The sequence below is a fragment of the Myodes glareolus genome, chromosome 19 (assembly GCF_982192425.1).
Source record: "Myodes glareolus chromosome 19, mMyoGla1.1, whole genome shotgun sequence".
Taxonomy (NCBI): Eukaryota; Metazoa; Chordata; class Mammalia; order Rodentia; family Cricetidae; genus Myodes; species Myodes glareolus.
In genome coordinates this window covers 35,870,987-35,893,147 of record NC_142044.1, presented here as the reverse complement: position 1 = coordinate 35,893,147, position 22,161 = coordinate 35,870,987, and the positions used below count along the sequence as shown (strand labels likewise).

At 48.2% G+C, this 22,161-nt stretch overlaps 1 protein-coding gene and 1 pseudogene across 2 annotated transcripts in view; one reads left to right on the top strand and one right to left on the bottom strand.

The window, feature by feature from the left end:
• Positions 1-3,922: 3,922 nt before the first annotated feature.
• Slc45a4 (solute carrier family 45 member 4) overlaps positions 3,923-22,161 on the top strand; it is a 71,078-nt gene continuing 52,839 nt past the window's right edge. Inside the window, exon 1 of one of the 2 annotated variants that reach the window (XM_085678894.2) lies at positions 3,923-4,080. The gene's annotated coding sequence lies outside the window, so the exon portion shown is untranslated. Of the gene's footprint in view, positions 4,081-4,303; positions 4,667-22,161 lie in introns of those variants that run through there. The other variant, XM_048457461.3, reaches the window with a different exon arrangement.
• On the bottom strand, positions 16,897-17,413 carry LOC125415268 (ubiquitin-ribosomal protein eL40 fusion protein pseudogene; annotated as a pseudogene).

The following is a 22,161-nucleotide window of genomic DNA, read 5'->3' as shown; positions in this document are numbered from 1 at the left end:
AGCTTCATCTCTTTCTTGACTGTAGAACTAAATTCCTGAGCTATTTCCACACCTCAGGCTTAGAAATTACCTTCCCAAATTCCACTTAATCAAGCGCACATTTCCTCTTTGTAACTTTCTTCAGACAGAGTCTTGCCACAGTGTCCAGGATGGTCTCCAACTTGGGGCAACACTCCCACCTTTGCGTCTCAAGTGTTAGGGTCCTAGGCACGTACCTCCACACCCAGATTAGGCATGAACGTTCACACATGCGGTCATTCATTCTTTGTGAGACGTTTACTGAGGGCGGGCGAGATGGCTCAGCCAGTAGAGACATATTTACTGAGTGCCCACAGCAACTCAGCTCTTCTGCTGAGCACTCAGCGGCGGTTGCTAACGCTAGCTCATCTGTATGTGCTTCCCATTCCGCTGTGGCATCCTTAGGGAGAGGAGTTCCCAGCTCTAAGTAGCGGAGTCCAGTGTGCCTAGAGGACACGGTTTCCATGCACCCCCTATCTGCTTGCTGATAAATGAAGGTGAGAAAAGATCAATAAATATCATCAGTTAGTGAATAATTAAACAAGATCCTAAGCTGCTTCTTGGCACTTCGTCCTCTATTGTCTTTTTCAAAGGCATCGTTTGTTTTTTTATTTTTATTTTTTTTAAAGCTGGATGTGGTGGTACCTACCAGAAGAATAATCTTACTTATCCTTGAATACAGGGGGAGTTTGAGGCCAACCTGGGCTGATGAGATCCTACTGCAAACAACAACAAAATGAAAGAAACCACCCCCCCCCCTTTTTTTTTGGTTTTTCAAAACAAGGTTTCTCTGTAGCTTTGGAGCCTGTCCTGGAACTAGCTCTTGTAGACCAGGCTGGCCTCAAACTCACAGAGATTCACCTGCCTCTGCCTCCTAAGTACTGGGATTAAAGGCATGTGCCACCAGTGCCTGGCTAAAAGATTCATTTTAAAAAGCTGGTGTAGCTGTGTCTGCCAGCGATCCCATACCATAACCTGAGAAATAGAGGCAAAAGCATCAGGAGTTCAAGGTTATTCTTAGCTACACAGTGAGTTGCAGGCTAGCCTGCTCTACATGAAACTCTGTTTCAAACGAACAAAACTTTTATTATTTTATTTAACCCTCAGTGACAACAAAGCACTATATTTTAAAGAAAAGATTTATTATTTTAAATTATGTGTATGTTGACGTACCCTAGTACAGGTGCCTCGGAGGGCCAGAGGTGTTGGACCTTCCTGAGACTGTAGTTACAGAGAGTCGTGATTTATTGATGGGGTTGCTGGGAACCAAACTTGAGTCCTCTGCAAGAGCTGCGTGCACTCGTAACTGCTGAACCATCTCTCCAGTCCTCAGAACCATGAACTATGTCTTAGTGGCGTGCTCATTTCCACGGGAGGACTCAGTAAAGTGCACGGTCACACAGGTGAAACACGATTCAGATGGAATTGCAAGTCAAGTATCAAGCGGGGCGGGGCAGGGAAGGTGGCGCAGTGGGTAGAGGGACTTGGTCTCAGAGACCCTCAAAGGGCGCGCTGGCGAGGATTTAGTACCCATGTCAGCAGCTTACACCCACCTGCAACCCCAGCTCCAGCTCTTGCAGCCTCTGTGGGCACCTGCACTCACATGCACACACGCCCACACGGAAACATACGTACACACAGAATCTAAAAAAAATCCTCAAAAAATAAAATCCTCAAAATGAAACAAAACAGCCAAACAGTAACAACAAAATGCCAGCAGGGGAGGCAAGCTCTCGCTGTTGTTCACTCACGAGTCACCCACAGGAGTACACCGTTGGAGAAACTGTCACAGACTGAATACACTGTATACCAAGCACCCAAACCAGGAACCAGAAGCACCACCAGGCCCTGGACTCACCCGCCATACCCACTTCCTGGTCCCAGCACCCTCCCTCCAGTTTAGTCACTGTCTTGACTCCTTAATCCAGCGACAGACGTTTACAACTCTAGAAGCATGAGGCAGAGATTTCTGTGTAGCCCTGGACATCCTGGAACTCACTCTGTAGACCAGGGTGACCTGACCTTGAACTCAGAGAGCCTCCTGCCTCTACCTCCCCAGTGCTGGGATCAAAGGCATGCATCACTGTCACCTAACTAAATTTCTTGCCCCTCAGACAGATTCTTGGGTACTTGTGTAGTCACAGCTAGCCTGGAACTCTCAATGCTACACAGACCTTCCAAGTGCTGGGAAAACGGAAGTGGAGCATTGTACCCATTTTTTTTTTTTTGTGAGGCAAGTAGCACACAAAGTGGCCTGTTACTTACTAACTAACTCAAGCTGGCTTTGAACTTCTGAGAACCCTGACAGAGTTTCCCCACTGATGGGCGCCTAGCTCTGGTTTAACTTCTTTTGCTCAAAGTCATTTGTAAGAGTCACCCATATTTACTGGGCGGTGGTGGCGCACGCCTTTACTCCCAGCACTCGGGAGGCAGAGGTAGGCGAATTTCTTTGAGTTCGAAGCCAGCCTGGTCTATAAAGTGAGTTCTAGGACAGCCAGAGCTGTTACACAGAGAAACCCTGTCTTGGAAAAATAAAAAATAAAAAAGTCACCCATATTTATCTTATATAGTTGTGAAATTTTTAAAATTTATTTTTATTTTATGTATATCAGTGTTTTGCCTGCATGTTTGTCTGTGTGAAGATGTCAGACGTTGGAGTTATGGTTGGTAGCTGCCATGTGGGTGCAAGGAATTGAACTTAGGTCCTCTGGAAAAAACAATTAGTGCTCTTAACTGCTGAGCCATCTCTCCAGTCTCCGTAATTGAAAATTGTTCACTGTCAATCCAATGAGTGGCTATGTCACAATTTATATAACCCTTCAATGATCAACACATTATCACAGAACTGATTCCAGCTTGAGGCCACGCTAAACATCACTGCTAAGAACAGTGAAAGCACTGGGCATTGAGTCCTTTAAAGTAGATTTCCAGGATGCATGGTGTGGCGACACTCAGGAGGCAGAGGCAGGCAGATCTCTGTGAGTCTGAGACCAGCAAGGTCTACAGAGTGAATTCAAGGCCATTCAGAGCTACAGAGTGAAATCCTGTCTAAAAAGAGTCAACTGAACCAGAAACAAAGAAAAAAGCAGATATCCCTGTGGTGGTGAGTCTTCCAGTTGCTCCCTTCCTTGCCAACACTTGGCATTGTCGGATTTTCCCATTTTATCTGTTCTGGAGACTGACCAGGACACTTTATAAATTCCTCCCAAGTTTTTCAGATAGATCATAGGATTTCCGGTTTACAGATGAAGCCATCAGGGCCCTGAGAGGCGCAGTAATTCATCCAAAGTCACTTAAACCTTGGCATAGGCTTTGGGCTGGGTTGCCAGCAGGGCATCACCAATCATTTCTTGTATCTGTCCAGCCCCCTTCTGGATCTGGGCTCGTCTGGCTTCTCAGCACTGGGAGAGATCAGTTCTGTGACCCAGGTTTGGGTGGCTTGGGCATTCATGGCTCAGCGGATGTTCGAAGAGCTTCAGAAGTGAGAGATGATCAGAGAAGGCAATGGATGAGAAGGAGTAAGGATGGGGGAGTTACAGGCAACCAGTTTGCTCCCAAGAGGGGTGCAGCTCTGTTGGCGGAAGGTGAGCACAGCGGGCTACACAGCTGCGGCCTGGAGAGCCTGAGGGTGTCTGGCAGTAAAGCCAGGCGAGGGCGACGGAATACACAGCCGCCTCCAGAGCCCACTACCAGGCCCTGGGCGGGGCTCGACCTAAGGGGCGGGGCTATTGGCTGCTTCCGACCAATAGACACGCGCGACTCAGGCTCCGCCCTCCTACCCTGCTGCATAGTCATGAGGCGCAGGCCGGCGCTGCGTCAGCGGAAGCGGCGCGCAGCGGCTGTTTCCGACCTGATAAAGCGGCGTTGTCCCCGCGCGCTGGCCGCAGCCTCGCAGCGCTCCCTCAGTGCCCGAGTCGCTGACTGACGGACCCGCCCGGCCGGCCGCCGCCGAGGGCGCAGCCGCCGCCCGGACGCCCCGCCGCCGCCCCGGTGCGCCCGGGGCCCCGCACCCCAGCCGCCAGCTAGCCCCACCAGCCCCGCGGCCCCGGCCGGAGGAGACAGGTGAGCGGCCGCACCTGCCGCCCCGCCCCCTCCGCGCGGCCCGGGCCTCGAACCGGCGACCCGACCAACCCCGCGTCTTCCCCCCGCCCCCACCCGGCCGCTGCGCTGCAGCCCGCACCTGCCCTTGCTCGTCCGCATCTTCGGCCCCGCGGCCGCGGTGTCTGCCTTCTAGCGCACCGACCCGGGGCCACCCCGGCGCTCACCTCCCGCCTCTGGCGCTGGGTGCGCACTCTCCTCTGCCCAACTCTTGCTAACTTCTGGGAGTTCACCGGCTCTGGGCCCACTACCTTGAAATGCTTCTGGGCCACCGCTCTCTATCCTTGTCCCCCAACATACATTGCTTGCAGCGCTGCTAGCTGGTGGCCTGACCCTTTGCGGCCACCTTTATTTCCCGAAGCCCACCTCGTTCCTGGAGAAGAAGGGAGGGAGCACTACACTCCAGGTGCAGAGCCTCGGATTTGGAGAAGCCCCTGTCCCTCTCCCGTCTTCCTCAAGTCCCTTGAGCTTAACCCATTCCTCTCCAAGGTGTGCTGCGCTAGATGGGCGCCCGGAGAGCACACTCCTGCGGAGGGCTTTTCCAGGGGAGGTATGTGCAAGTTGGGGAGCACAGCCTGCTGGTTAGTTATTCATAATAACCTTAGAAGATGGGGCCAGCGCTAGGTCTCCTGGGGAGTCTGGATCTTTTGCTTTCCCTGTGGGATACTGATGGAGTGTGGCTTCAACTTCTGCCTCAGTCTCCCCTTCTGGTACCCTAGCTGACCACACACTGGGGTTTGCAGCTTCTTGTTACTGGGGTGTTCAAAGATGCATGCCTGGCAAACGGAATTTGTAAAGATGAGCGATTGAAGCAGTCGTTTCTAGTGGTCTTATAGGCCCCCAAAACTCAGAGGGTGGGCCACAGTACATCTGGGTGTCCGTCCCCCCCTCCCCCAACGGTGAAGTGTGTTCCCAGCACATTTCTCTGCAGCTGGCACCACTGTCTGCTGACAGGTAGGGTGTGGTGGAGTCTTTCCTCTGTTATTTTTCCTCGTAGTAAGAAAGCATTAGTAAAAAGCTGCAGGGGTGCCTTACTGATTCAGGGTGACAAATGGCTGGTCACTGGAACTGGGAACCTCCGCCAGCCTTGGAACAAATGTGAACAGCACCCTCAGTTTGCTGCTTCGATCTGAATCCTCCATGAGAAGAGCAAGTTGATGAGGGCTTTGCAGAGATATTTTGCACAAGCTGCTAGGGGGGTGTTTGGGGGGAAGGTAGTGACCGTGGCCTGAAGCTGTGTGGGCTCCAGGTGGGAAGAGACCCCAACATGATGAAGAAATCAAGTGCTTGGGGGAGGGATTGGGGGAAGTAGGTCATCTGCAAATCCTACACTTCAGGAACATTCATGCCGATTGTTTTTGTGACGGATGCTGAAAAGTTGTTCCTTTGAAGGGTTTAAACTGCGTGTTAGATGTATGTGGGGGTGATTTATTTGGGAGACATCCCTACGACAATCCCTGGGCCTGTGGAGGGAGGCTGCCCAGGGCCAGCACCCAGTGCTGTGGAGGATTCACTGGCTTCCCTTGCAGAGATGCTGTGTGCTGCAGCTTTGCCCCTTGTCGCATCGTGAAAGCAGATCAGAGATTGGACTGGGTGATCTCCAAGGTAGCTCGCTTTTAACACCCTGCAACTTTGCTTATTGGAGAGGAGGGAGTGGGGGAAGGGCTGAGGGAGCTGTAAACTGTTCTTGCCCTTCTCTGTCTGCCCTGCAGAGCTGCAGGGGAGGAGGGGGCTGTGATGCTGCAGCTCCTGGTCTCCTGTGCAGGAAAGGAGCATCAAAAGGTATTTGAGCTGGTGTTTAGGGGGTGCTGAATTGATTTCATCTGTGTTATCCAGAAGGCAGACGGGAGGGTTGAACAGGGTGGTGTTAGGGTCTAGGATGCCTCGGTTGCCCTGCCCTATGCCCTCTCACTGTCTGGAGGACCTTGGTGCCCCAGCTTTGGGTAGCCAGCAAGGGGTGGTTTGTGACAGCTTTGTGGCCTGGCGTTGAATAAGCATGACTGGTGATCATTGTAGGTGGCAGACAACCCCAAATTGCTAGTGCCCTCCTGGGGAACACCCCTGGCAGAAACGTGCCTGTAATTTGTGGAACCAGAATGTGCTAGAAGCTGTGTTCTTTTTAAGGGTGGGTGAAGATGCTGCTCTATTGCTCGCCTCCTGTGGTTCCCTAGATTTTTTTTTTTTAAGTCATAATGTAATTATGTCGACAAGGGTGCACTTAGTAATATGCCATTAGGAGCCTCGACTGCTGGCCAGGCGACACGAATGCTCATTGGTGTCCAGTGAAGGAGCAGTAGTGAGGACAACCTCATGCATGAGGAGCCATCTTGGGGAGGAAGACCCCATAAGCCAGAGTCTACGGAGGACTCAGCTGAAGCACCTCCCCCACCAGCTTCCAGACAAGCTCCTCTTGTTTGCATTAGTGTAACTGCTCCACCAAAGTCAATGAACAAGGATCTTTTTAAATGGGAACTTTCAAAACGTGCTTCGGGTGCCCCCCCCCCCCCCACTATCAAGTTCTGGGGCCTGTGAGTCTCCTTTCAGAGAAACTTGAGGCCTCTTCCATGTTGGTGGAAAGGACAGTCCTGTTCCCAGCCTGAGGAACCTGGTCAGCCTCACGATAGGTACCTTTAATGTGAAGGCTGGAGTGTGCCTGGGGTTTGTTATTGTTGGGATTTTTTTATTTTTTAAAGACTGGGTTTTGTAGCTGAGACTAGCCTTGGACTCCTGATATTCCTGCCTCTATCTACCTCCCAGGTGCCTCCTCCTGACAGGTGCTGGAATTACAGTTGTGCACCTTCATGCCTGGCTCTGAGGCAGGCAGTTTTAAGAATGAAACACTGTAGCATTAGGAAGACTGATGCAGCAGGATTGAAAGTTCAAGACTAGTCTGGCACACATAGGAAGATCCCTCTTTTTTAATTTTTAATCTTTATTTTTATTATTTTAAGTTGCGTGTGTACATGTGTGTTATCTTTGTGTGGGTATGTGCATGAGAGTCTAGGTGCCTGCATCCCCCTTGGAGCTGGAGCTTCAGGTAGTTGTAAGCTGTCTGATGTGGATGCTGAGAATCAAAACTTGGGTCCTCTGGAAGAGCAGTACCTGGTCTTAACCACTGAGTCATCTTTCTAGCCTGAGGCCCTATTTTTAAAAAAATAATGAACTGGGCAGACTCAGCAGGCATAGCCTACTTGTGTGTTTTAGTTTATTTATCACTGTTAGCTTTCCTCTTGCTCCTTTTCAAGGGGTCACTCTGTTCCCAGGTAGCCCCTTGAGAGCAGTGGCCAGCCTTGTATCTTTCTTGGAGGGCAAGGATGTTAGTGCCTCAGAACGCCAGGCAGTCGTGGAATGGCTGAGTGTTTCTGTCTCCAGTGATGGAGTTGCTGGCCTGTTGAGAGCTGTGGTGAAGGACCCAAAACCTTGATCTGGAGAGAGGATAGTCCCAAGTTCCCTGTAGCTCAGCTCCTGCTTGGGTGTGGTTGGTAATTATTTTTATTTGTAATTGTTTATGTGTATGAATGTTTTGCCTGCATATATGTTTACTACATGTATGCCTGATGTCCAAAGAGATTGGAAGAGGATCTCCTGGGGCTGGAGTTACAGAAGTTTCTGAGTCACCAGGTGGGTACTGGGAATTGAACCCAGATCCTCTGTAAGAGCAACAAGTGCTCAAACCACTGAGTCAGTTCTCCAGCCTATTTAGTGGTTGTTGCTTTTTTGACATAGTATCTCAGATAGCTCTTGATTGCCTTGAATTTACTGTGTAGCCAAGGATAACTTCTGATCCTCCTCTCTCTACCCTACAACTGTTGGGGTTCCCAGCATGAGTTGCCATGCCTGGCTTGGGTTTCTTTTAAAAAGGGGCTAACACTCTCGTTATCTTGTTCATCCTTATTTTGTGCTAGATGTAGCTTCCAAGCACTGAAGGGTCTGAGGGTACCAGAATGACTACAAGTAGAACCCAGAACCCTCATGTTTCCTGGTATCTGCTATACTCTTTTTGCTTGTTTGTTTGGTTTTTATTTGTTTTTTCTAGATAGAGTTTTTCTGTGGATCCCTGATTGTCTTGGAACTCACTATGTAGACTAGGCTGGCCTCGAACTCACAGAGATTCACCTGCCTCACCTCCCTAGTACTGGGTTTAAAGTATACCAACTTTACCTTTTTGATCCTTAAGCTTGGCTTCCTTGCCTCTTCAGGCCTGGGAGACATTGTACAGACTAGACCTCCCTGTCTTTAACTGAACCCCCACCACTATGGAAGGATCTGCTCAATTGGGTAGTTGGGTAGGGCAGGGTGTAAGTAAGGTGCCTTCTACTCTGGGATACTGCGTGACCAACAGATCCCATATGGCCAACCCCTGACTTGAGTTTTTGTAGTTGTGTCTCTTGAACTTGCAGAACTTGGTTTGCCACCACATCCCCCGATTTCAAACACGGGAAAATGTTGAGTAAGAAAAGCCACACTTTGAACTAGAAGATGAGGCATTGAGACATTGAGGTAGGCATGCATTTGGCTCTGTATAGTGGTCACTGTACTTTGTGTACAAGTCTTACTGCATAATTTTAAGCAGTCACTTAGATGTTGTAAGCCAAAGTATAATAAATAGCTCTGTGTTGCCAACAACTTAGTCATCATTTGAGGGAAGTGCAACCAATCAACAGTGTATGATTTTTGGTTTTGAGTAAGGAGAGAGTATTTTTCCATCAATATTTGGAGAGCTGGGATTGAATTTTTGGCCTCCAGTGTGTTACTCACACTCCACCATTGTAATACACCTGTGACTGTCCATCAGCTGTTTGTGTGTGGTGTCTATATGCGTGTTCGTGTGTGTGTGTATGTGTGTGTGTGTGCAAGGCCAGAAAACTGACCCTGGGTATCTTCCTTTATGGATCTCTACCTTCACTTTGAATCAAGGATCTCTTAGCACACCTGGGGGCTCGCCAGTAAGTTCCAGGCATCCTCTTGCCTCTACCTTCCCACCCCATTGCTAGGGTAAAAGGTATGTGCCACCATGCCTAGCCCTCCATCTGTTTTTAAAAAGCTGTTTTTGTGTGTCTGTACATTAAGGAGAGACACATGCAACCATGTAAATGTGGGGGTAAGAGGACTACTTTGAAGTTGGTTCTCTCCTACTCTGTAGCTTGCCAGGCTCACATGGCAAGTGCCTTTATCTGCTGAGCCATCTTATTGGCCTTCCACCTATTGATTTACTTTTCATTCATTTATTTACTTTTTAAAATGTATTTATTTTTATTTTATGTGCATTAGTGTTTTGCCATAGGTGTCAGGTCTCCTGGAACTGGAATTACAGACAGTTCTGAGCTGCCATGTGGGTGCTGGGAATTGAAACTGGGTCCTCTGGAAGAGCAGTCAGTGTTCTTAACCAGTGAGCCATCTCTCCAGGCCCCATTTATTTACTTTTGAGGGCAGAGTTTGACATCTATACTAAAGGTAAAATCACTTGTATTAGACAAGGCTGGGCAGGGAATCCCACACTTGTAATCCCAGTGCTCAAGAAACTGAGGCAGAGGATTGCCCAAAATTTGAGTCCAGCCTGGGCCACATAATGAATTCTAGACTAACCTGGGAGCAAAGACCAATCCTTTCTCAGGAGGAAAAATAAGTATAAAGCCAGGCATAGTGATATATTCCTGTAATCCTAGTACTCAGGATGCTGAGGCAGGAGGGTCAAAGCTGGGCATAGAAAGACTAACTTAGAATGCCAGAAGAAACACTTATCTGCAGTAGTGGGTTGAACTTCCTTAAGAGAGATGTTTTCCCAGGTTTTGCATAAGTGCTCCATACTATAGCTTTGAAAAACTATGGGCACATTCAAAATTATGGACACATCTAAACCTTTTTGTCCTTTTGTTTGTTTTGTATTTTTGAGACAAGGTTTTACTGTGTAAACTCTATAGACCAGGCTGTCCTCAGTCTCACGGAGATTCACCTGCCTTTGCCTCCTGAGTGCTGGGATTAAAGACTTGGGCCAGGCCACCACTGTCTAGCTCCAATTTTGAATAACTTTAAAAGATGTCATTCACAGTATAGTATAGTCATTTAAAAGTAAAATTCAATGTCACGCACTTTGGTGATGTCATTTCTGTCATCGGTGCCCCTTAAAAGAACAAGAACAAATTGTTCTTAATAATGTGAAAGTCACACTGCCGCTGATGGCGGTGATCCATTTCCCCCTGTGAAATTTGATTCGAATGTAACTTACCTTTATACCAGAGAGTCTTCTTATTGGTGACTTCTTTTCTTTCCTGTGACAGAAGTATGAGGAAATTGCAATTCAAAACATTTCTGTAATCTTTAAGCTGTGTCAGTTCAGCCCAGAAAAGTGGTTTGATTTGTAATTACTGTCTACAGAGTTGGTCACAGAACCACAACTCATCCTCAGGCCTAGTGAGGGTTATAGCATGTCTTAGAAAGCCATGGAATCAGAGTGGCTTAGTGGTGGACCTTTTAAGGTGCCTGTCTCAGGGAAAGGACTTACTGAACTGTCTCTGGGACTTGTGCTGCTGGAGCATTCTATGAGAGAAGCACCCCCCCCCCCTTTTAAGACAGGTTCACTACATTAGTGCACTTGCTGGCCTGGAACTGCAGCAGTCCTCCTCCTCCAAGTGCTGGGCTTATGGCACAAACCATACAGTATCTGACAGTGCCTTTTTGTTTAGGTGTGGAAGGAGCATGAAGGTGACCTTGGGGCTTCTCAGGCAGTTAGTTTCAGGAGATACTTTGTGGAGACTGTACCTGCAAACCCTGAGGATATTCTTGCTGGGTGCCCCACACTTTTACATGCCACCTTAGATGCACAGTCCTGTGTATCTAAGGGACAAAGCCCTTGTTTTATTGAGCCTGTCACTAGAGATGGTCTGTCTTGTACCTCAGTATTGTGTTGCATGCTTTCTAAGTACTCGGTGTTAAATGGCAGAAAGATGGGGAATTTCATAGGCCATTCATGGTTCACTTAGGGGTTTGCATTTTTATTTGGTTTGGTTAAAATGTAAGCCTGTGACATTATGCCTTGAGTTAAAATTTAATTTGCCAGAAAAAGGCAGCAGTAGGAAGACCAAGGTGGGTGAGCCTGGGGCTCCTTGGGGACTCTTGCTTATTAATCCAGTGTTCTCACTCGCTAAACTTCCTCCTTCTGTGCTGTAGGCCTGAGGGTTCCTGCTGGTCTCTGGGGTAAGAGCCATTAGGTGGGCTAGAGAGGACGATGAAGAGGGCCTGGACTGGGAGGCTAGGGTGTTGGAAAATTGGGCCTTTTCCTGAGAGCCTATGATGGGCTGATGTGGAACACTTGACTGCCCCCAGATGCTGCTAAGGCATGTAAATATGCTGGGTTGTTGAGATGTTTAGTAATTAAACAAATTGCTCTAACCTCATGCTCAGAACAGAGCATGCAGTGACTGGAGAGCAGCAGAACCAGGCATATGGGATAGTTTTGTGACCAGAGGGCCCTGTGTGCCCAGCAGCAAGCAGGATATTTTGCTGCTTTAGAGATCCATAGCCTGGCCCAGCCTGGCTTCCACCTTTCTCTGGCCTCACTGCTGGTGTGGGTAAAAGCACATGAGAGCTGGGTGTGGAGGCTTACATCTATAATCCTACGATTGGGAGTTTGAGATCTGCTTAGGCTACAGAGCAAGACTGTAAAAACCCAGGGAAACCAGAGAGTCAATGAAGAGTGCTTGCGTAAGACCATGACAGCATAGAGATGGGACCCTGTCTCCTTTGTTCCTAGGGTAAGAGAAGATAACTAAAATCAAAGAATGAGGTTGGCAGCGATGATGAGTGACCCCAGAATATGGAGCCTCATTGGCCTGTCTCCAGCACAGCAGCTGTTTCTCAGTTACCTTGATATTTTGGGCATCAAGATGGAGAGCAGGGTCTCCTGACTTGGAGAACCTACATGTGCTGAAGGAAAGCAGGTACAGGAAAGCCTAGAGGTTCTCCTGCCTCTAGAAATAACTGCATTCCCCTGGGCCTCCCTCCAACATGCAAATCTCCTCCCAGTCAGGCAAGTGACAGGAACACTGGAATGACCGTTAGTGGTTTTTCATATCGCTTATGTAAAACTGTTTGCATCAAAGTTTGGATAGGGACACCCTCCCCCGCTGAGGTCCTGCACACCTCTGTGCAGTACTCCCCTCTGCTGGATAGAATCAGGTCAAGGGTTGGGCCAGCCTGTTCTGCCACTGCTCAGCACCATTTAAAGGCAGTTCTGACTTGGGAGAGAGCTTGAACAGGGAGGTCAAGTTGTAGGTCAAACTGTCCTGTTTCCACCATTACAGTCTGTGTAGCCTGTAATTGGCAGGGGCTATGTGGATGTGTTGTGGAGGACGTGTGGGACAACACTTATATCCCTAAGGCAGAGTGCAGGTAATTGCAAAGTTATTGAAAGCATTTCCACTCTTGTTGAATGAGTCATATATAGCTAAAATAATCTTAATTTTGAAGAGGGTGGAGAGGGGCCTGCACCTTTTACTCTTTAGTGGGAGCTTGGCAGAGTTCAGCTTGTCCTGGTAGGGAGTACAGGGAGTGGCCAGCCCTGGCTTTGTGACCTTGGCCCAGAAACCACCACTGTTCACAGCCTCAGCCTCTGTGTGATAACCATGAGCCCAAGAGATAGTCATTCCTGTGGAGTAGGCACTTGAAGAGTAGGAGTGACAGGCACTAAGAGCACTGAGTCCTCTTAAAGTTAAATGACTTACCCGGAGCCCCATCACAGGTGGCCAAGCCTGGTGCATACCCAGGGGGTGTCAGGCTGCATGGTTCATGGTCTCAAGTCGATCACTAACTTAAAATGCTGTTTGTTTTCTGCCCAAGGAAATGTGAAAGTGCCATTCTTCCTTGTGTTCCAGCTCAAGGCCATTCTGCTGTGCTACCCGTGCCAAGAGAGAGCCTGCTGCTAGAGAAAGCTCATCTTGGCTACTGGCTGCTCAGCTGCTGGTCCTTCCTAGGCTCCTATATAAGGAGTTGTCAGGAAGGATCCCTGGGGGCAAGGAAGGTACTCATTGGCTGGGCGCTTGTATTGTCTCACCTGGTTTCCTAGAGCTGTGAGGGTAAGCAACTACCCCCTGCTGTAATTCCCTAGTATTGTCACATGACTAGTGGCCTTGGTGAGCCTGCCCTGGTACCCAATTCTCTCCCTGTCTCATCATTCCCATCCTGCCAGCTAGGCTGTGAGCTAGGCCACAGTAACATTGGTTCTGAGATCTATTCTATCCTGATGGTGGTTCTATATGGCCAGAATTCTGGGCATGTTGAGCAGACAGGCACGGGAACATTAAGCTATCTTGACTTCTGACTTGGACCAGTTTTGGAAGATGTCCAAGCAGGTAGTACCTGGTCTGATCAGAAGGTTGTTTTTGAAATTACTTATTGGTGTTCTCAGATGTAGAAAGGTGAACAACACAATAAGATAGTGTCATCTCAGCTTGTTACCCAACATGTAGCTATCTACATGTTTCTAGTCTAGACCATTTTTTGTTTTGTTTTATCTTATCTTGACATGTCTTGTGTAGCCAAGGCTGACCTGGAACTCATCCTTTTCTGCCTTAGTCTTCTAAACTCTGGGACTGCTGGGATTCAGGCATGTGCTGCCATGCCCTGAATGGTTTGGTGGTTAGGTTCTGGAGGTGGAACCTAGGACCTTACATGCTAGGCAAACACCCAACCACTGAGCCACATTACCAGCCCTGTGCTTCTAATTAATTTTTGTTTTTGTTTTTGTTTTGATCCTGGGCCTCATATAGCTGAGGCTGATAGTCACCTGTATAGCTGAGACTGGCCTTTGAACTCCAATCCTCCTGCTTCTACTTCCCAAGTAAAGATTATATGCATAGGGCCACCATAGCTGGTTTGTTTTTTCAATTTTGAGTGTCATTTTTTCCTAACATCCTATGTGTTATGGAATGAGGTGATGCTAAAAACCAGTCAAGTGCAGAATGAAATCAGAACAGGGTTTTGAAGGAGTAGATTGGCCTGTGGCAGTGTCACCAACAATTGAGGGAGACGTGGAAGAGAAACAAGCTCTGCCTGCAGGTCTCCAGGGTAGGAGCAGCTATGGGTGCAGATGGGTGGCATTGTCACCACTGTTATCAGCCCATACCGACAGTGTGCCATCTTTGTGGCCAGGGGAGCTATGTCCTGATAAGTCTTCTGGGAGTGATGCTGGTTTGTGGTGTCAGGCTCAGATAGGGTTTTTATGTGGGTCTGTGGGAGACAGGAAGACATCAGTCCAGACCATGGCTTCTGCCTATAGAATGGCACAGGAAAGCAGTTGAAAACAGTCATCAACAGACAAGACAACATGGGCTTCCCCATGCTCTGCCCATATCCTGACCACCCAGGGATTTGTTGGTCCCAAACAGTTCTGCTTTACTTAGGAGTCTTAGGCCTGTCATCCTACAGAACTTTGCCTGGGAGCAGGCAGGGAGTTCCTGTGCCTATCTGTGGCCCTTTTTGCCTGGTGTCCTGGTGATCTTAGTGGCTCCAGGGAAGATAGTTGTGATGCTTATACTTTGTACAACACTAGAAGGTGAATTGAAGAGTTCTGATCCCTAGGCCCCCCTTGGGAAGTGAACGTTTTTGGTATGCTGAAGTCAGTGGGATACCAGGATCTTAGCAATACTATAGGCTGGGGCCTTAAAAACAACAGCTTACTTCCCATGGGCTTGAAGGTTGGAGATTCAAGAGCAGGGTGCTCTCAGACTGTCTGCTGAGGGAAGGCACAACTGGTGCTTCAGAGATGCCTTGTGGCTGTAGTCTCATGGTAAAAGGGGCAAGGCCTTAACATAACTTTTTCATGAAGATGAGAATTTCACTCAGGTCTCTACTCTGATGACCTCATCACCTGATCCAGCTTGGAGGTAGGGTTCCTGCATGTGATTGAAGGGTATGAGCTTTCTAGCCATAACACTCCTTTGGTTAGTTGTGGGTGACCTTAATCACCATAGAACCTGGATGGCACAGTGCACAATTAACACGCCTTGAAATCGTCCCTGTCTTGCTGTTGGATCCAGTTCTAGCAGGCCCAGTGTGCCCTGACTGCCTGAAGTGCAACATGTGCTTTGTATCACCCATGTTGCATGGTGACTAAATCGTCCTTGCTTGGGCGTCTGACTCCTGTACTATAGGGTGTGCTGAGCACAGTGTGAGATGAGCTAGGAAGTGACCATGGCCTTTAGGATATACAGAATAAAAACTCATGGTTCTGGAGCTGGGATGCTGTGTTATCCATTCTGGGGAGCCAAGCCACATTTTGGCTGTATCGAGCTGCAGTTGCTATTTTAGAAGGTGGAATTGACAGGACCTCTGCTTGCTTCCAATTGTTTTATGTATAAGCAATGAGAAAGGCAGGGCCTGGTCCTTAACTTTCTGGGAAGGAGGTGGGCAGGCCTGGGTGGTGGCCTAGTCAGTCCTGCTGAAAGGGGCATATCCTCCTGCCTCATAACCAGTAGACCAGACTGGATCCAAGGCAAGAGTGTCCTTGACCTTGGAAAGCCATCTTCTGTGGCATTTAGCACTGAGAGTTTGTTTCTGTCACCTATGGGTTTGTTTTTATCCACCACATCTTAGAAACAACCCATTGGAAACAGTGGTGGTGTGTCTAGGGTCACCTGCCCTGGGACTCACAGCCTGTGGGCAGCTTACCTGACCACCAGTGCCTACCAGTAGCTCAGGAGACAGGCGAGATGGCTTAGCTGAATCTTTCTGGATACCCCTGGGTGCCATGGTGCAGCTTCTTTGTGTCTTGGGCCCTGCCACATGGCAGCAGGTGTAAGGACTATGGATAGGATGTCTTTGGGTCACCATTTAAGTGCTTGAAGTTTTGTGACACTTATCGCAGCATAAAGAAGCTGTGAGGAACTGTGCTCATGTCTAAAACAAAGGTCTTCCTCCTCCTTCCTGGTGGACCAGGTTATGCCTTGCTCACCTAAGGGGAGAGTGGCGATCCTAAACATTCTTGGAGTCGTTTGGCATGGCTCTTGTGTGATGAGAGCCCCTGGCTGTGAGTTCATGAGTGCTTCGAGTCTTGCTGGGGTGGGGGTGGGGGGAGCAGGAGGAAGGATCTTACTTGGCCAATGTAGCTGAGAAGGCAGGACTCAGAGGGGTGTGGTGGGTCTGGCTGCAGCTGTGACCTCCTTGGGGACGTTTTCTATGAGTGTGCTGTAAGAGCTATCCCAGGGATGGTGTGAGCATTGTTGGGCCCTGGTTTCTGCCAGCTGCATTCTAGGGTGGCTTCACAACCCCTGCATACCGAGCAGGCAGGTGCAGGGTCTCCAAGAGCCAAGCATGGCCTAGATTGTAAGCTTAGTTTCTGGAACCTGCAGGAAGGGGGTGTGCTGGGCAGCTTGCTTAAGCTGAAGGGGGAGGGAACCAGGACGGTTTATCTGGGTATGGGAATGTGTTGATTATGAAATGTGAAACCAGAGTTTTGCTGAGTCTGTTGCTAGCTTTGCCTTTCCTCCAGAGGGCCAGGCCTGGGTTTCTTCTCAAAACAGGGAGCTCTAAGACCATGCACAGAAGGCCCAAAACATTCAGGCTCACCTTCTCTCATGAGGCAGAACACTCAGCCTGACTGCAGATGCTAGTACCTCTGTGCCTCCCTTGCTTGGTTTGACTGGACAGAGTGACAGTTTTACTTAGAGTTGTTTTTACTTGTGTCTGTCCCTCAGGATTGCTTTTAGAAAATACAGTTTGACCCATGTATACCAAGCGTGTTTGCTGAGCTCTGGAAGGATCTTAGCCTGATGACCTGGCCTGCTTCTTTGAGTTGCCTAAACTTTTTTTTTTTTTTTTTTTTTTTTTACTGCTCCAGTCGATGGAAGGGGACTTTATTTGGTCCCAGGGTCATGGGCTAGTTATGGCCCCAGCTTTATTTGACCTTCTTTTTGGGGCACAGGTTGTTGGTGTGGCCGTGCTTCTTGCGGCAGTTGACTGCACGGGGGTGCAGGCGTGCATAGCACTTGCGGCAGATCATCTTGTCACAGTTGTACTTCTGGGCAAGCTGACGAAGGGACGGCTCGATGATGCCACCATGCAGACGAAGCACCAGGTGCAAAGTGGGCTCTTTCTGGATGTTGTGGTCAGACAGGGTCTGGCCATCCTCCAGCTGCTTGCCGGCAAATATCAGTCTTTGCTGGTCAGGTGGGATGCCTTCCTTGTCTTGGATCTTGGCCTTGACATTCTCAATGGTGTCACTGGGCTTGACCTCAAGAGTAATGGTCTTGCCCGTCAGGGTCTTCACAAAGATATGCATGCTGGCATCTGCCGCTTGGTAGCCGCGTTGAAAACAAAGAGAGCGAGTTGCCTAAACTTAAAAGCTATCTTTTCCTGGAGGAGGAGGATGAGGAAGACCTTAATATATTACTTTTTCCCCACCTTCCTTTTCCTCTTTATTTTTGAGACAGGCTCTCACTATGTAACTTTTGACTGTCTTGGAACTCATTGTTTAGACCATGCTGGCCGTGAACTAACAGAGATATGCCTGATCTACCTGCCTCTGCCTCCTGAGTGCTGGAACTAAAGGTGTGCGCCACCATGCCACCACGGCCATGCTGTGTTGTCCTTTTCCCTGGTTGTTCTTAAATTTGTAGGTTCATGTTTCCTCTTACCACAGTCTAGGGAGAGACTGGGGCTACAGGCATGTGCCACTGTACCTGCCTTCTGTTTTCCTTTTTGGATTTTGTTTTTTAAGTTCTAGAGACAGAACTCAAGGCCTCATACATACCAGGCAAGAACTTGCCTTTGAATTGCATTTCCAGCCCCTTTGTTTTTCTTTCTTTCTTTTTGGTACAAACCTAAATTGCTCAACTAAATACTAAAGACAACAACTGAGGGAGGATAGATTTTTAAAAGTACAAAAGGATGATGTCATAACCACACAACAGAAAGTCTTTTAACCAGTTTTGAGACTGTGTGGATCTCCTCAGCACCCTGTCTCCAGTCTGGGGGCATCTTTCTTTCCTAGTCACCGAGTATTTCTTTTGGGATCTGGTAAGTAAGAGCTGTACCTCTTTCTCACAACACAAATTGGCACGGTTTGTGTACATTTTAGTGGGTGGTCATGTGTTTCCTAATGCCTATCTAGGGAGGCCCCAGTTTGCCCTGTCTCTAGATAGGGTGGGCTGCACAGTCTCTGGGCTCTGGAAATGAAGGCCACAGGGTCTGGTTGTTAGAGCCGAGGGAACTTGTGAACTTGGTGGCTCCCTGTTTGCTAGCGTTCCTCTGCTCTGTCCCCTTTAGCGATCAAGCCCTAGAGGGTTGCCCTTACAGCTTTTGTGTCTATCATCATCATGTTGATGGGATTAATGACTAAGACTTTGGAACTTTGTCCATGCCAGGTACTTACCTATCTGCAAACCTGTGGAATTGAACACCATGCAAAGTGACTGTTGGCTGCTGTTGTGACAGCCTCTTTGTGGGAATATTTAGGGAAGTTAAAATTAGCAGTAAGAACAACAGAAAGTCAAGGCTGCCTAAAAGAACCAACTATGTCACTTTGAAAAATGTGCCTGAGATAAGACTTGGCAGTGAAGGAGGGGAAAGTGGAATTCTTTCTTTCTTTCTTTCTTTCTTTCTTTCTTTCTTTCTTTCTTTCTTTCTTTCTTTATTTTGTTGAAAGATCTATTACCTATGTACATGAGTGCTCTGTTTCCATGCCTACCAGAAGAGGGCATCAGATCCCATTACAGATGGTTGTGAGCCACCCTGTGGGTGCTGGGAATTGAACTCAGGACCTCTTAACTGCTGAGATATCTCTCCAGCCCCCGGAAAGTGGAATTTTCAACTCTGGGCAGAAAAGATAAGAGAATGGCCAGAAACTTGTAGCTTGTGGGACCCTGTGGGACCTTATTGCCAGGACCAGAGTTTTGGAGAGAAACCCTGTAGATTTGCATGTGCATAACTGCCAAACCCCACAGCTAGATAGGCTGCACCATACTGTCTTTGGAGGCCTAGAAACTGCAGCCAGCTTTTAAGGACTCCTAATGGATCTCTGAGTCCCTTAGGGAAAGTGGCATAGTGTTTGGGTGTAACCTGTATGGTTCTCCTTTATCCTTCAGGTCATCTCTAGATGACTATAACCCCAACATAGTGTAAATGCTGTATAAACAGCCACTGTAGTATATTGTTTGGGAATTTTGGCAAGAAAAATATCTGTTCTCAGCTCACCTGAAGTTTTGTTGAATGTTTTCTACTTGCAGTTGGTTGGGTCTGCAGATGTAGAAGCCAGTTATATCAACAGCAGAGATATGGACTGTGTGAGTGCATGTATCTATATGACAAATGTATTCCTTTATATCTCATCTGATACTATCTTACTGTAGAAGGTAGCTTATATGTCGCATAGGTGTGTTCTGATATGTCACTGTTATAGTGCACATGTATAAATTGCATTTAGTAGGTGTATCATTAGACAGTATATCTCCATAATACACTTTTCACTTTCTCTTTTTATAAAGCTATTGGGAACACCTGGCTGTCAGGGCCCCAGTTCTGCAGTAGCTTGGTTTTGGTTTCAGTAAGAGCTGGCAGATGATGGTTCCTGAGGACAGGGTCTGAGCCTGTCCTGTTAGGAACCCCTGAGTTCTGACCTGCTGATCTACTGTGGTATTTGGATACTGACCACAGTGGTGGCAGGAATGAGGTGCTGCTGAATGAGGTGCTGCTGCTTTGCCTTGTACATGTCTCTGACTGGGCTAGAGGACTAGAGTTGTCTGCATTCTCCAGCATTGCTCACTGGCTTCCCTTGAGACCCCCTTTGCAGAGGTCACAGTCATAGGGGCCTCTAGAGTCTCTGGCATGTGGCCACTTAGTTCCTCTTATGATAGGAAACCTGCTTCTGTTCATTGTGGCTTCTATGGATGTAGTAGCGTCTGGAATCCTGGCAGGCAGGCAGGCCCAGGAGAACTCCACTCACATCATTTATAAAGGTCACCACTGCCATCGCTCTGTCCCTGACAAGCTGTAGTAGTCAACCCTTGTTTTCCACGAAGAACCATGATTTGTTTAGATAGTGTCACTTCTTACTTGTGGCTTAAGGGCTTTAGTCAGCCTACAATTTCCTTCTTTTCAAGGTAGTCTCTTGCTATGTAGCTTGGGCTAATCTTGAACTCACAATCCTGCCTCAGCCTCCTGAGTGTTAGGATTATGGTTGTGTGTTACAAGGCCTGGCTATCCTTTCTTCTGTAACAGGATAAAAGTCTAGCACTTTTGACCACCTAGTTCCTACCAGTAGCCCTCTGTCCTTTTCCTACACAGTGGCCTTTCTGATAAGTATAGGGGGCTCACCTTTCCTCTCATCACCTCCAGCCATCATTGTTGTGACCTCTGTGCCCAAGGCTCCCTGGAGCCATTTTCTTGGGGTTTTCTGTCTAGTTAGGCTCTGAGTCACAGCTTACTTTGTACCCTGTTCCTTTGGACCACACACTCACATTTTCTATCTTTCTTTCTAGGACGATGGTGCTTTCCTAACCCTTACCCTGCATGGTCAAGGATTATCACCAATCAGATCTTACTCTAGTTTATCCACCAACTTACCATCCTGTGTATCCAGCTCCCTATTGGCTTTACAAGGAAGAGAACACCCACAGAACACACATCGCCCCTTTCCTGGCAGTGGTGCTATGATGTATGGTGCAGGTGACCTTGGCAGGCCCCATGGCAGGTGGGAGACAGACAGATATGCCATGTGGAGAGAGCTTGGGTATGGAGAGTATTTAGTGGATATTGGGAGGGTATGGGAGGGCAGGGTAGGGAAAAGAGGAAAGAGGAGGGAAGGAAGGAGACAGGGAGGACAGGCCAGCATAATTGTAACAAGTGGTGCTATAATAGGTAGCTGGCTGGGTGCCTTAGGAGCAGAACAAACTGTCCAGCTGCTTCCATATCCCCAAAACAACAGGTAGAGGACTGGGGTTGGGTATCAGCTTTGGACTCAAAGCAGCACTGTGTGTAGACTCTGTGGAGAGATAGCTGTGTATGAATCTGCTGGGTCACCTGATGGTGGGTAGGGTACATAAGGGCTCCATAGCTCTTTTGTGTCCCTTAAAAGTGAACCTCTCAGGAGAAACTTCTCTTGCTAGCTACAGTCCATTTTGTATTGACAGTATCATCTCAGTTTGTCTTTGAACTTGCCTTAGCTCAGAGTGCTGGTATCCTCCTATTCCCAGGTTTGGCTTTCATGTGGGCTAGTTTATCTTTTTACTCCTTTCTCTTTTTTTTCTCTGTCTTGGAAGTTTCATGTGCAGACTGAAGAGTTTTTTCTACTTTGAAGAGTATCTCCCTGCTTGGGAAGATACTTCGATAGATTCCTTAGTTTGCCCTAAATCTCTGTGTTTGGAAGAGTGGAGCCTACATGGTGCAGGTGGCTGCCCAGCTGTGTAGGTCACCTTCCCTGTGTCAGGTTCTCTGTCCTTCTAGCTCCCTACAAATGCTTGGATATATTTGGATATCTTTCCACACTGTGGGACCGTCTGTGTCCTGTGTGTACTGCAAGTGCTTGCTAACCAAGTTTCCTGACCTTTATAAGCCTGGAGAGGGAGGGCCTGGCTCCTTCACTACCTACCCTTTTCCATCTCATATCACCCTTGCCCTCTCACACATTTTTCCAGACTCACTCGTCCAGCTGACAGAGGAGGAGGGAGTACCATTCTGGTCTTGCTTCTGGAAAATGCAGCCAGTCAGGCCTCACCAACCAGGCCTCACCATCCGTTTCCTCTTTCCTCGTCTTGAGGTCTTGAAGGTTTTCCTCCCTAGGCCCTAGACTGGTTGTGATGCACACTAGGCACCAATCAGTGAACACCTCAGCCTGCTCTTCTTTCTCTAGAGAAGTTGGGGTCTCTGGAGAAGCTGCAGACAGGACAGAAGTGGAGGGGGGAGGAGGAGGAGGAAGGGCTCTGACGCCCGACTGCGGGTTTCTGCTCTTGTCTTTCCTGCTTCAATTTCTTCTTTGTAAAATGAGACTAATGCTAGAGTTCCCCACATAGGATTGCTGTGAGGTTAGTGAGCTAGTATAGAACTAGAAATTGGCTC